The sequence below is a fragment of the Cheilinus undulatus genome, linkage group 12, assembly GCF_018320785.1.
Source record: "Cheilinus undulatus linkage group 12, ASM1832078v1, whole genome shotgun sequence".
Taxonomy (NCBI): Eukaryota; Metazoa; Chordata; class Actinopteri; order Labriformes; family Labridae; genus Cheilinus; species Cheilinus undulatus.
Genome location: NC_054876.1, coordinates 42,554,622 through 42,568,966, shown reverse-complemented (window position 1 = coordinate 42,568,966; position 14,345 = coordinate 42,554,622). Strand labels below are relative to the sequence as shown.

The window sequence follows — 14,345 nt, the reverse complement described above, 5'->3', positions numbered from 1 at the left end:
TCATCACTACGGTTTAAGCCCCCACCCATTATTGTTTGTTGTATAAACTTGTTGGATGGTTGCCTTTGTCTTCACACAGACTAAAACATTGGAGAATTATCTAGAAGACTATTCTTGGCCTTCTTCTTCATCTATTCTGAGCTTCATCAGTCAAAAAAGCACAGTAACGTTTTCAGTCAAGGGATCTTTTCTTACTGTCAAAGTAGTAGGCAAAGTAGTCCATTCTGCCACTATGGATGGTTTTTAAATTAATTTCTAAGAAGCCAGCAACATGAGAAGCTCATGGCCTTTGCAACTCTACTGTCAGACTTCAACTTGTAGTCATCCCTTAAGGTGAGTCATAACAGACCATTTCTTGACTTGATTCTGATGAAATCCACTGTTCTAGAAAAATCTGTGAACAAAAATGCTGCGCTATGGAAAGAAGCTTTATTTTTACAATGACCTCATAACTCTCTGTCCTGAATCGGAGCAATGTTGCATTCAGATCTCATTCAAACCGTGCAAGAGTATCACGGCTGAGACCGCCTCCCCAAGTGGGCCCAGGACCAGTATCAAAGCACAGTTCATTTGCATTCACACTGATCAAAATGAGCATACTTTAGGCTCAAAGTACTCAGATCCAGGACCGGGCCCCTAGTGTGAAAGCACTAGCAACAAAAAATGGGATGCATAATTCTATTCCTCAATACTGTGATAATGATAGGAGCTAAAGTTATTGCTATTTACATGTTCTCAAATAAATTGAGCATTTTTTAACCATTAAATCACTCTGAGGGAAGCTGATGCTTACTTCAGTTTTATCTGATGGCATTAAAATGGTGTGCGAGTGTGAGAACGCATTGGTTTTTCTTGCCTAAAATACATTTAATTGTTTACTGTGATGAATTCAAACTTAAATGATGTGTTTATTGTGAAAGCTCATTCTTTCATAATGATAAAAATGTGATTTAATGCACAGCCTTGTTAGAAACAATGTCTAAGATCTGAACTGTAAAGACAGGTAAGCATCTATCAAGACTACTGGTTAATGTGTAACTGATGCTTGAAAAATACTGTTATTCCTGGGTTAAATAAAGTAATAAAAAACAATTTATCCACGTCTTCCACTGTTACTGCTCTCACAGAGCTTTATTACGTGAAATGAGGCCACAGCGACAGAAATAGAAACAATGAATCCAGAGGTTGAAGAGCCCTGCCAGCCCTGTGGTCCCTCCTTGATGACACTTTGCATTGTGTCCCGCCTCCCTCTTGTACTCCGCCCCTCCTCCCGCCTGCTGCCCTCTACCTTTGTCTTGTCTCCCCGGCTCACAGTGAGCCGCTCCTGAGGCTTTTCTTCAGGAGCGACCCTTCCACAATGCTGTTAGTGTGAAAGCCTAATAAATTACAGACCTCTCCTGATCTCATCAAACGCAGCAGCCGGACCATAAACACATAATGGAAAAGGACCTCTTAAAGGGGTTTGTGTAAGGTTAAATTGGGGTGCTTGTTCAAATTCTCTGATGAAACTGGGTTTGCTTCATACATTAAAACCACAAGGGTTACAAAAGAAAGGTGTCAGATCCTTTTTTGTGTGTGTCAAGTGGTTCATTAAGAATTGGACTGCAAAGAGTTAAAACTTTTCAAGTTAAACTACAGAGCAAGCTGAGGGGCATATGGAGAAAATCACTGGCACTGAAAAGCAGATGCACAGCTTATTGGACATTTCAAAGTAGGGGTTTTCAACATATGCATCTAGTTCTTTTCAGTAAAAAATAAAAGCATGGATTTATACTGCAGAAGAAAAAAAGCAGAGGGATATGGGTGCTCGTATCAAACAGGCTCAAAACAAGTCGCATGCAGTCTTGGTCCAATCTCCCTTATTTTTCTGAAGTTATTATGGAGGCATCCACAAAGAACCCATCTGTGTTTGCATTTATTCTAACACACGTATACTACTACCACATCTCTGTAATTCTGAAGGTCAGAGGTCCATATAGAAAGTCTCATCCTCCCTGTCTTCATTTATGTGAGCACCGATCATCAAACTGAGAGCTCAGCATATATATGTATCAGTGCACACAAATTAGAAAATTAATTATTCATCATGGTGTGGTAATCCTTTCGTTTGGTTTGTAAATCCCATCTCTGCATTAATATTTCCTTCTACTGTATAAAACCCAAGGTGAAGTGTAAAAAACACTCCATTGTCAAGTAGATTATTCAGTTTATTACGCTGAAGTTCTCAGGGATCTGCGCTACACTGGGCTTATTATCCAAGAATAAACGTTCATTTCAATGACTTTAAATGATATTTGAATTATTATATCAAAACAAAAAACAACCAAATGTAAGAATACTAGAGTTGGCACAATATACTGAAACAGTAGAGATGTGAATGACTGACAATGCAGAATAACTTTTGGATCAAACCAATTACCAATGAGGAGTAATGTTGTATTATCAGGATACATGTTGTTAACCACAGGTCCGGGTGTCGAAATAGACAATGATGCAAGAAATATTCTGACATGTAGTCTTGTGGTCATGGGTGTCTCAGACGCTTTGTTGATTATGTCACACTTCAACAGCATTATTTCTGAGGCTCATATACAGGCCTGAAGTTTAATGATGAGCTGCTACAATGCAGTCAGGCCAAAGTCTGGCTGAATTTATGGAATCTTTACTCAGGAACTGTAACATCCACAGTGAGTCTTCACATTTCTCTTGGGAAAACAGAGTAATTTAGTAAGTAAGTAAAAACATTTTATTTGTGTAGCACCTTTAACAGTACAGGTTCACAACAGTTAAAATATTATCACAGCAAATCAACAATAAAGCACCAAAAATATCAAACAGAAAAATTACCAAAGACCAAATCAGTGTTTTAGATACTGAAAAGCCAATCTGAATAGATGTGTCTTAAGCTCCTTTTTGAAAACATCTGCTGAGGCAGCAGAGCGCAACTGAAATGCAAGAGAGTTCTAAAGAGTCGGTGCCTCAGATTTAAAAGCATAATCTACATAACTACACTAATTTAGAAGAAGCTAATTGACGAAGCATAAACAGCAAACTTTTGATAGACAGCTTTAGATTCTTTTGATGCCCCCAATACTCATGTAGTTTTAGAGTTTGATGCACAGGTGGTTGGATTCAGGTGTTAAATGTATTCAGCCAGTCCTGGTTCTGTTGTTGACAACAGCCCCTCCCTCCCAGCGGCGGGATGATGTTACCCTGCAACCACCTGCTACCAACCCAACAACAAAAACACCATTTATTTTGATCAGTCTGACCTCATCAGTGTTCACATGTGATTTCCATATGGGCAGCAGCAGGGCTCTGGTTAGATGCAGCTTCCATATTAGATTGTGGGCAGGATTTTTACCAGTTAATTAGATGATATTTGACATATCAGTTTGATCAAACGGTCCACAGAGTCTGTGTTGCATCCGCTGTCAGGTTAGCTCCTAGATCCGCCTCCATGTTTTCACTTGTTTCCATAGCATTACCCTCAGTGGATTTCATAGTAAAACACACAAACACAAATGTGTATTGGGTTAAAATTGCTGAGAGTACACCTTTGTTTTCTTTCAATATTTTGACGCAACTATTAAAATCATTTTAACCATTTTTCTGCAGCAAAAGAATAGTTTTCCTATGAGGTTATTATCTGTAAACACTGGTTTAATATCCCTTCACTGTGAAACAAATGGAAAATTTAATAAAAGTAACTATTCATTAGCTTTTCTTCTTCCCAGCTGCGATTGGTCTTGAGTCTGCTCTTTCTGCACACACAGCCGTTTGAGTGCACAGCAAGACTGCTTATAAAGAGCTCCACAAGTCTTGAATAACAATTGTAAGCCCAGCTTCTTCATCACTAATAGTGGCCACATTTTCATTAAAATAAGGCCTACAGACAGGATGAAAAATATCTGAGACGATGGAGCTTGGTGGACTGTTTGAGTTCTGGCCACCTGAGGTTGTACACCGTCTGCAGTGAAATAAGTCATTCTGGACTTTTGCTGGCTCGGTCTGAAAACACCGCGGAGCCACAGAGGATGCTCGCCTCAAGAATGCGCTCTCTGACGATCGTGCCAATTTAGAAAGTAAACAAGTCACTGAATTCTGCACAGACTGCACATCGTGCTTTTTCTCCCACCTCCCTAAGGATGGACTTTTTTTGTTGTTTCCTTCTCCACACAAAGGCTGGGGCAGCTTGGCACCTGAGGAAGCCAGCCAATCACAGAGCTGGGATGAGCTAAGTGCCATTGCTAGGCATTACATCATGGTGGTGAGTCACTCTGTGGGCCTGAGAGACAGTTAACGCATATACAAATACATTATGGCAGTGCTGCTTCATGACAGTTCAGCCAAATGGAAGAGGGATGATTTATTTGTGATTGTAAAAAACACATGAGAGGCCAGCTCCATCTTTGTGCTCGTAATGTGCGACCAATAAACACTGTTCATCACGAGGGGAAAATCCTCAGGTTGGTCACTCAGCTGTAAATAGTCAGACAACTTCAGGGCAGGTGAACTATGAGAGTGCCAAGACATCCCAGCAAGTGATGCTGAAAGATGCTGAGTTTACAAGACTGGGTGCCAAACTTACACAATGTATTGTCAACACAAAACACTCACAGAGCCCGAGGCCACCTAAATATCCCTAAACATCACCCGTGGCAAGAAAATAGACAGCACAGTTGTGTCACCCCACAGCTTTAATTTCACATCATGCTTACTGTGGGTTTCAGAGAGATGTAATTTAATACAACCATTTTGTCTTCTATATTTTATTACAGTAATTCTTAGAAATGTAATTTAGTAACAGTATAAAGTTAAATCAAAATGAATCCTGTTGTTTTATTCTCTTGTACTAATGGGCATTAGCTCAGCTTTGCAATCACATTGGCTGCAGTCCATTTGGCAAATTTCTTATTTGAGTGGGGGGTGAGGGGTGGGGGGCATTTAATAGAGTTCAGGCTAGAGCCCAACAGATGTGCTGGGTAATACTAGCTCATCATCAATACTTTCTATTGGCATATGCATGGCTCAGGCTACCCTTACAGCTCAAAACACTGGTTACCAACCTGAAGGGCAGGGTGAAAGGCTGTATCTGATTAAAGTTGTCCAAATCATGGGGGCACACAGATGCATCGATTTAACATCAGTGTCATTTGATATCAACAACAGGGGTCAACCAACACTGGTTTATCAGGGCAAATACGGATACTGCCAAGTTTTTTTTATAAGATATATTTTTGGGGCATTTTATGCCTTTATTTATAGAGGAAAACAGTAACCTGACACGTTAGATGGATTTGTTTCACACATCCATCTGGGAAAGCTTCAATAGGAAAGGGTTGGGAAAAAGCAGAGGCTTTGAAAAAACTGTGATTGGATGAACGTTCTGTCACATCTCTACGGGCCAATCAGAGCAACAAAACACGTGATGTAGCCGCTATCAAGCTGTGTGTGCGCAGAAACATGGCAACTGTAGACATGTAAGTACTCGACTTTTGTCGTTTTTGAAAAGAAAACAACTCACAGCTGTTCTTTGTTCTTTTAACAAAGAAATGTCATCAAGTTCTGACAAAAATTGGCGCTTTAGCAGCATCCATGCCAAGCTCTTCCGCCATAATTGCACCGGCTTCTTGCTGCTGCTTGTTTACGTCACAACTCTGCCGTGCCTGAAAGTACTGCCCCTCAGTGCTGATTGGTCCTGTCACTTTCTAACCGGGCCCAAATGGTTCAGATGGGAGCTTTGCAAGATGGATTCGCCATTGAAAAACAAGGAGACGGGCGCATCCATCTGCTTTGCAAGGTTAGGAAAACAGTAGATTGAGTCAGAAACTGGAATGAGAGAATGGACATGGAGGAAAGCGGCCACAGGCTGGACTTGAACCCAGGGCTACAGCATGCATGGGGCCTGCCTTAACCACTAGGCCATCTGGGCCCTGATACTGATGTTTAGTTGTGTGAAGCAAAATAAACAATTTCGCCCTACATCTATTGGTATGAGTAACTGCCCAGATCAACTCAATGGCAGCAGAAAAAACAGAAAGTGATTCCATATGCTCACTGTGTCAGTGGCACCCAGGCTTAATTGGTGATCCGCTTGTTACCTCTAGCCAATCAGATAATGCAGGATATTGGTGAGACTATGGAGAGTGAGAACTGAGCTAGAGAGGAAGACACACTTTGCGGTGAACCCAAAGTTGCAGACTTTTTGATTTTATCAAATTATTGGTAAAATAAAATGCTGATACCAATATAATTGGCTAAATGCCAAATATCAGCCTCAACAATCAGCCAGGCTGTTTATTAGTCAACCCCTAATCAGCAGAATCAAAGAGGTTTTATTATTAGGCAGAAGAAGTCTCCTGTTGGACAATATCCAGCCTGTTTTTATGGTCAAACAAAAGAGTAAAGGTCAGCAAGGAGGAGTCTTACACCAAAAGAAAAATGGGACAAAATAAATACAGAGGCATGAGCATCAATTAAGCTGTTCTTTTAAACATCGGTATCAGCCCTAATTTTTAAAATCACAGTATTTCTGCAAAGAAAATTTGCACATATTACATAACTTCAGTTAAAATAATTCTCTTCTGTGTAGCTGTGAAATACCATAAACTGAACAATACACTGCAAGTCCCACCAGTAAACAACATGCAATCTATTTTTGGGGAGATAAAAGTTTGAACTGTCTTCCTGTGTGATGATATCAGTTGTGTTCCGAAATATCGCTTTCTTACATGGATGCATGATATTAGATTATTGCTGATGTCCGATAATTACAAATTCCTTTTAGCCTGTAACATGTTGATATTGTATATATATATGTGGTTCTGTCCTAACACTTCAGTCTTAAACACACAGGTTAAAGTATCTGCTGATAACATTATCATAGAGCCCTACTTTCTGGTGTGATGGCTTCATTCATTCTGCAGACTAAAGCACTCTGCAGATCTTGACTAGGGGTCAGGTTTTTCATGGCAGTTCAAACATAAAAAGTCACACTAAAATCAAATTTTCTCGAATCAGATTTGACCCATTTTTGTGTCTGAATCCATTGAAGAAATGGAGGAAGCTCATTCAGGCCACATTTGAGAAAGTAATGTGCTACCAGTAAAGTGGTGGAGCTTTAAGCCTTCAGTAACAGACGTTAAGTACGGACCCACAGCCTGCCCACCTCTGCTCAGTTGGCGTCTTAACTGAGGAGTCTTTTCAAACAAACCAGCACTCCGAGGGGTTGATTAACTTAACAGTTTACCACTGTTTTCTTTAAACAGAGAGTTATCGCCTAATGAGGGTGAGAAAAGCTCTTGTAATGTTATTCTACCAGCCTGGTCTGTGTTGCTATGTCTCAAAGTATGTTTTCCGCAGTGAACCTGGTACTTGGGGTGCAAAACATATAGCAGCATGCACCGTGATAGTAGTGACTGAACTTGTGGCCATGATGGAGCATGTCTAAGCATTTCATACTCGTTTTATGGTTGCGCCAATATAAAAGGACACAGGTCACGTTTTAGATGACAGAAAACACTGATCTAAAACTGCATCTCATACACCAGATTTAACAATGGATCATCAGGTAAGAAATAGGGTGTGTTGGCCTTTCCACTGAGATGGTAAAGAAAAAAGGTGGGTCCCAGGGGAGGCTCTTTTTAGATAAGAAGGTAGGAGGGGAGGGAGCTCCAAGAAAAAAAGGTTGGGAGCTGCTGAGTTCAACTTTGGTAAATATAGTCTATAAGGTTTCTTATTAAACTATCACAGCTAAAGTTGACATTTTTAAGTTGCTGGTGTTGCCTTGAAGACACAACAATGTCTGCACTGTTCAAAGTCTCTGCTGTTTGCCATGCAGTTGGCATTCAGGTAGTTTTTTGTTTATCTGCAGCACATGCCGCCTATTCAAGTCGGTAAGCAGCATGTGTTGCTTGTGTCTTGAATTTAAATGCTGCGTAACACAGATCAGCACTACATCAGTTGGGTGTTTGAGTGCTCTCACAAATCCACCGCTTCTATTTATCACACATCCATTTAATGCAAGCAGAACAAAAACACAGGGATTAATGGGTGATATATATAACGCCCAATCAAAAGCAGCGAGGCTCAGTGATAGACTGTCATGAGCTTTCTAAGAACATTAAAGTTCCTTTTTTCCAGGAAAAAATACTAAAACCAGTGAAGATGATAGCAACATGGAAAAGACCTCACAAAAAAAGGAAGATTATCAAACAAAACAAAAATACATTCATTGAGAAAGAAAGAATATATTTCAAGAACAAAGACAAGATCACAGTGAACTGTGTGGAAGAAAGACTGCTGCATGCATCTTAAATGAGCAACAATTATCCCTGTAGACACCAGGTGTACAGGAAAATGAGTTGCTGCTCCAGGTGGTTTGAAAAGCGAGATTTCAGAGCTGAAAATCCTCCTTGAATTGAAGACAAATACAGCAGGTGTGATACCAGAGAGGCTGCTGAAATCCACGAACAAACTGCCTTAGACTGCTGTACACCTTTACTTCATTGAGTCCCTAAGCTGCAGCACTAGTGAAGTAGTAAAGGCAAAAATACTACAGAATTGGCACTCTCCATCACAGTAAGAACTATGAATCACGCAAGAGCTGAGGTAACAAAGCAAATCAGGAAGTGATGCAGGCTAAATATGGATGACGAAGTGTAAATTAAGTCATCCTTTAAGTTAGTGGGTTACCAATGTTGACTAAAATTAAATAACCATGTTGTGCTTTAGAATAAATAGGCCTTAAATGTAAATAAAGTCCCAAAATCTATTCCAAAGTAAACCATGGTATATAAAACACACATAACTTACTGAAGAATCAAATCAGATTGAGCTTGAGTGGCAGGCATATTTACACATTCAAGGCATTTAACTACATAGGGCTGGCACCATACCAGAATTGTAAACTTCTATCAAATACCAGTAAAAATGAAAAGATGTCAATATCCAAAAAAGGATGTAGACTCCCCAGTATGGGCTCATTTTTTGTTTTCAACCTTCTAGAATTGCAAGGTCACTGCTGCACACTGCCAAAACTGAAAAATTTCACTGGAAAAGTTTCAGTTACATTATATTTGTGTGGCCCAATATCTGCTGTAATTATCAGCCAATGTTGGATGCAATTATAGTTCTAAATATCCATTTATACCAGCAGTAGATTTTGCATATATCAGCTGTAGATCTCATAGATATCTGCCTGTATCGGCTGTAGATATTAGCCCATATCTCCTTTAAATATATCGGCCTATATTAGCTTTAAACGTGGCCTGTATTAGCCATAGATATTGGTCTACATCAGCTGTAAATATCAGCCTATATTGGATGCAAATAGTGAGCAATAATGGCTATGAATACTACCAGTAGAAAATGTCCAACACAAGCTGGAAATATCAGCCTATTTCAGCTATAAATATCAGCCGTTATTTGCTGTTTCTATCAGCTTATATAGGCTGTCAAAATTAACCTACATACACTGTAAATTTTTGCCTATATTGGCTGTAAATATCAGCCTATATTTAAAGTAGTGATGCACAATAAGTATCTTTTTTAACCGATAACCGATAATAACAGCTATTTTTTATTTTTTTAATTGGTGATTTTTAAAAATAATTTTATTGGATGTGTTTATGCACATCTTGGGGTAAGAAGGGGTTAATATGTAGTGAGCAAAGATATTTTTAACTAATTCTAACTGGCATGACTCGTGTTTACATGAAATAACAATTCTGACTTTTCAGCTGTTATTTCTTTTGTGAAACATTTGTGTACCAAAGTGCAACATACACAAACAATTGCCATACCTTTTTCCCCCTTTGCCTTGTAATAAATTTAGGTATCTTGACAAGTGGTCAAATCTGACATTTCAGTTAACTAAACAAGGATTCAGCTGACACCTGTAAAATATATGCAATATTGGCCGATAATTTATCGGTGCCGATAATTACTGTGCATATCTAATTTAAAGATACAGTGCTTAACAAATTTATTAGACCACCCTTAACCTACCCAAAGTAAGGTTTATGCCACAGCTGCCCTACATTAACAGCATTGGTAATTACCAAAATTATATTTTTAATATTTCTGCAATGGTGAATACACCAATATGTAGAAGCTCTTTAACCCAAATTATATTTTTAATGCTAAAACATAATTATTATTGTTATCCATGAATTTTCAAATTTACTGATTTCCAAAAAAACTGAAAAAATAGTAAAGCACATTATTATTTCTTGATTAATCTGTCAAATTATAGTTATTTACTTGCATTCCTGAAAAGAAAATTGAGTTTTAATGGTTGAATGTTAAACTTGATTCATTTCTGACTTCTCAGAGAATCCCAGTGAGCCGGCTCAAATTTGGGTGAATTCACTTTGAAATTCCTCATTCCTGTTCAAAATGGTAAAACGTGGAGAGCTCACTGAAAGTGAAAGAGTCCGCATTAAAGCACTTCATGATGCTGGATGGTCTCTGAGACAAATAGGACAGGTGGTCTAATAAATTTGTTAAGCCCTGTATATAAAGATTGGCCTTCATATGTTGTCAAAAACGACCTATATTGGCTTTAAATATCACTCTGTTTTGGCTGTAAATATCAGCCTATATCAGTCGGGCTATGTCAGTTGTAAATGTCAGCCGATAACGGATGTAAAATTCGGCCTACACTGGCTTTACATATCTGACTACATTGGACAGAAGTATTGTTATACATCTGCCGTAAAGATCAGCTTACATCGGCTGTAACTATCAGCCTTTATTGTCTGTAAATATCGGCCTATATCTGCTGTAAATCATAGATATCCTATATCCACAGTAAATCTCGTGTCAGCTGCTCTTCATTAGATGTAAATATTGGCTGTATAAAGTGACCACTAACGGCTACAAATTTTGGCAGTAGACAACGTCCAATACAGGCTGGAAATAACGCCCTATTCTAGCTGTAAATATCAAGTATATGGGCTGTAAATATCAGCCTTTTTTTGCTGTTTAATCAGCTTAAAATGGCTGTCAAAATCAACCTATATACACTGTAAATCTTGGCCTATATTGGCTGTAAATGTCAGCCTTTATCAGCTGTACAGATCGGCCTTTATATGTTTTAAAAACAGCCTATATTGTCTTTAAATATCAGTCTATTTTGGCTGTAAATACCTGCCTATATCAGCTGTATGTATCAGCCTTTTTTGGTTGTGAATATCATCCTACATGGGCTGTAACTATCACCCTCTATTGGCTGTAAATATTGGCCTGTATCTGCTGTGAATATTAACCTATATCAGCCTATATTCACTGTAACACTCGCAGTGTCAGCTGGTCTTCATCTGCTGTAAATATCGTCCTACTTTGGCTGTAAATATTGGCATACAGTAAATTTGTTGTTACTGTTTTAAATTTTTGATGTATAGAGCTAAGTTTGTGAAGTTTTGGACTGATGAAATAATAAAATTAGTTTTCTCTATCAGGTCTTTTTATGCATTGAAGGAAGTTGGAAAAATTGAAAAATAATCTTATTTTTAAGGTCATATTGGAGCATTTTCCAAACCCACTTAAGCTTGTTTAAAATGGATTCAGACACAGTCTGCATGGTGGACAGTGGACCCTCAAGCTGTTCTGTTTACTGAATTGGACGAGCGCCTGGTTTGAATTGTTCACATGTGGAGCTGGCATGTGTAAGTCCAGACAAAAAGGGACAAGCATACCAGGTGGTAGTGCTGCAGGAAAGTAAAGGGATCAAATATTAATTTACTGAGTCTGCAGTGGTATGGCATAATGCCTGCAGTACACCCTGGACTGACAAGACAGACAGGAGTACTTCATAAAAATGCAGTTTGCGCAGTTTTTAGTGGCCAAACAAGACCGTACACTGGGAAAAAAAAAATCTCCTGAGAGATAACACTGGGAAACTGTGAGAAGATGCCGCCTGTGTGTGGGCTTCCACATAAACAATGGGTGTTTTGATGTGTGAAATATGCAGTTGGTATGTGTGGCCTCTAGTCTTTAACAATATATCATACTTCCTGAAAATGTCAACACTCTCTCAACAACACTGAATCGCTTCTCCCACGTATGCATTTATGCATTTCCAGCCATTTAGCTTTAAAGGAGATAACACCTACAGCTGCCAAGCATATGCAGTAAGTGTATGCTTATGTGTTAAAGCAGTAGCAGCACATCTACCAGGAGCACATGGATGATATTGCACTCCTTTAATCACTTAAAAGCTTTCGTTCTCCACTTGTTGCACAGTGAAATTAATGGCAAATAACTATTAATATAATATAATATAAATCATTCCATGCAGACCAACTGTATGAGTGATCACTACTGCGGCTGATACCGGGTTTCATAACTAAAAGGGCGATTATGTGAAGCCCGTTTCCTTGCTTGGTTCAGCTGTTTGGTGAAGGAAAGTAAAAACACATCTGTTTAACTGAGTTTAGAACATAAGAAAACTCCAAAGAGTCTTTGACTTTCACGGTTAAAAATACCGTCTGCTCACTAGTGCCAGTCCTGAGGGTACTACGTTAGAATAGTGACAGACTATAAATAAAGCTGAGCCCCCCTGCTGACAATAAAGAAAAGTGGAACATCGATACAAACAGTATCTATTCCAAATAAAATCGGTGCTTGTAGTTCTCCAGGCGGTTCAGGGAGGACAGAGACATCATGCTGGGTTTCTGTTACGCAGTAAAGTAGTCTGCGTCACCTTGGGCTCCCTCAGCAGACTTGGCAGGCTCACTTAAACAGAGCTCTGCAGGAGGCTGCACGCCAAAGCAGCACAGATCATCAGAGCTGATGTAGAGAACCTGCTGAGGTGAGGCCAAAGGCTCTCTGTTGAAGATGCTCAGTGTCACAGCAAAACAACTGTCCGTTCACCATCACCTGACTCATTCTCTGTGCTCTGTGGGGCTATTAGCCTTCAGGCACCGGCAGCTTCAAAGACTGTTTTGACTCAGAACCACTCCCAGACATATTTTACCTGGCTCAATGTGTTCTCTGGGTACATTCGCATCAAGCATGCTTTATCTGAATCCATTACAAGCTGATATCATTTCTCCCCGCCGAGAGGCCCAGGTCTTTTCAAGAGAACTGAAGGGTTATTTAGCGCAAGAGCCAGGGCAATTCAACCTAGGGCAACCAGGACACGGGGGGCCCAGAACAAGCTCTCCCCTAGTATGGTGACTACAAATGGACTTAGAACTTTAAAGCACATCAATATCAGGCTAAAGTATGTTTGATACTTTAAAGACCGCCAACACAAGTCTGAAGCTCATCTTAATCCATCATAAACTTCCTCTTGAACAGGCATCTTGTTGTAGGCTTTGCAGTTCTTTCATGCAAACTCCCACTGAAAAAGATACAGCTTCACTTTGCATTACATTAAAGCACAGCTCAAACCATCAAAGCTTGTGTTGTTTTGCAAGTTTTGCACAAACTGTTTATGCTGTTATACTTTTCTGCAAAGTGATGTCATGTCCATAAAGAAAACAACCTCAATGAAGAGATGAAAGGTTGTAGAGGGGGGTAGGATAGGCCCCCTTCTGCATTTTCTCCTTTCCCCCTACTTTCTATTCCCTATAGGACGCCATCATTGCTCACACAATGCAAATCACTCGCGGTCCCTATTCATGCAGTGATTAATATGCAGAGACAGCCCATCCTCATCTAACAGTCAGCAGAGAGGAAATATAACAGCCTGCAGAGTCAGTTTGAACTTATCTGTGAGGAACTATCTGCACTTTTTGATTCAGGATGAGGAAGGACTGTGAGATGACATGAACTTATGGATAATTTATCAAAGCATACAGCCTTGAAGTTCAATTCACAGTTATGCCAAGGAGTTATCTGACCTCTGCATGATATTATTTCCATGAAGCTGGGAAACATCACTAATGACATTATGAAAGTTTATATTTATACCATCCCTTTTATCTCTCTTCCTTTTTTAAGTGCAAAAATTTGAAAACAGCTGTTAGTACATGTAACCCTTTATCATTTTCTTTGCCACAGTCTCAAAATTTGTGGACTTAAAGGGTAATGTTAGACAGGAATGCATTGTAGAGCTGTTTCATTAATCTACTATCTATTAGAAGCTGTTGTTGACAGAGCTAAAGTTTTATTTCTCTCACTGTTCATAAACTAAACCAGGCTTTTCTTGCTTTCAAGGACAGATGGATTGATCCTGTTCAGGGCCTTAGAAAAGGCCTAGTTTAGTCTATAAAAGGACATGAATCAGTGATATATAATTTGTGCATTAAATTATCTTCAAACAAGGTATCTTGTGAAATCCTCCACATCTTCGACATTAACTTTCCATGCAATGCAAATCTATCTTTAATAAC

The 14,345-nt window shown here is 39.2% G+C and overlaps 1 protein-coding gene across 15 annotated transcripts in view; it reads right to left on the bottom strand.

Moving 5' to 3' along the window:
* The window catches only part of ncam1a (neural cell adhesion molecule 1a), a 513,459-nt gene that overhangs the window by 487,214 nt on the left and 11,900 nt on the right, over positions 1–14,345 (bottom strand). The gene's annotated exons all lie outside the window — the stretch shown is intronic.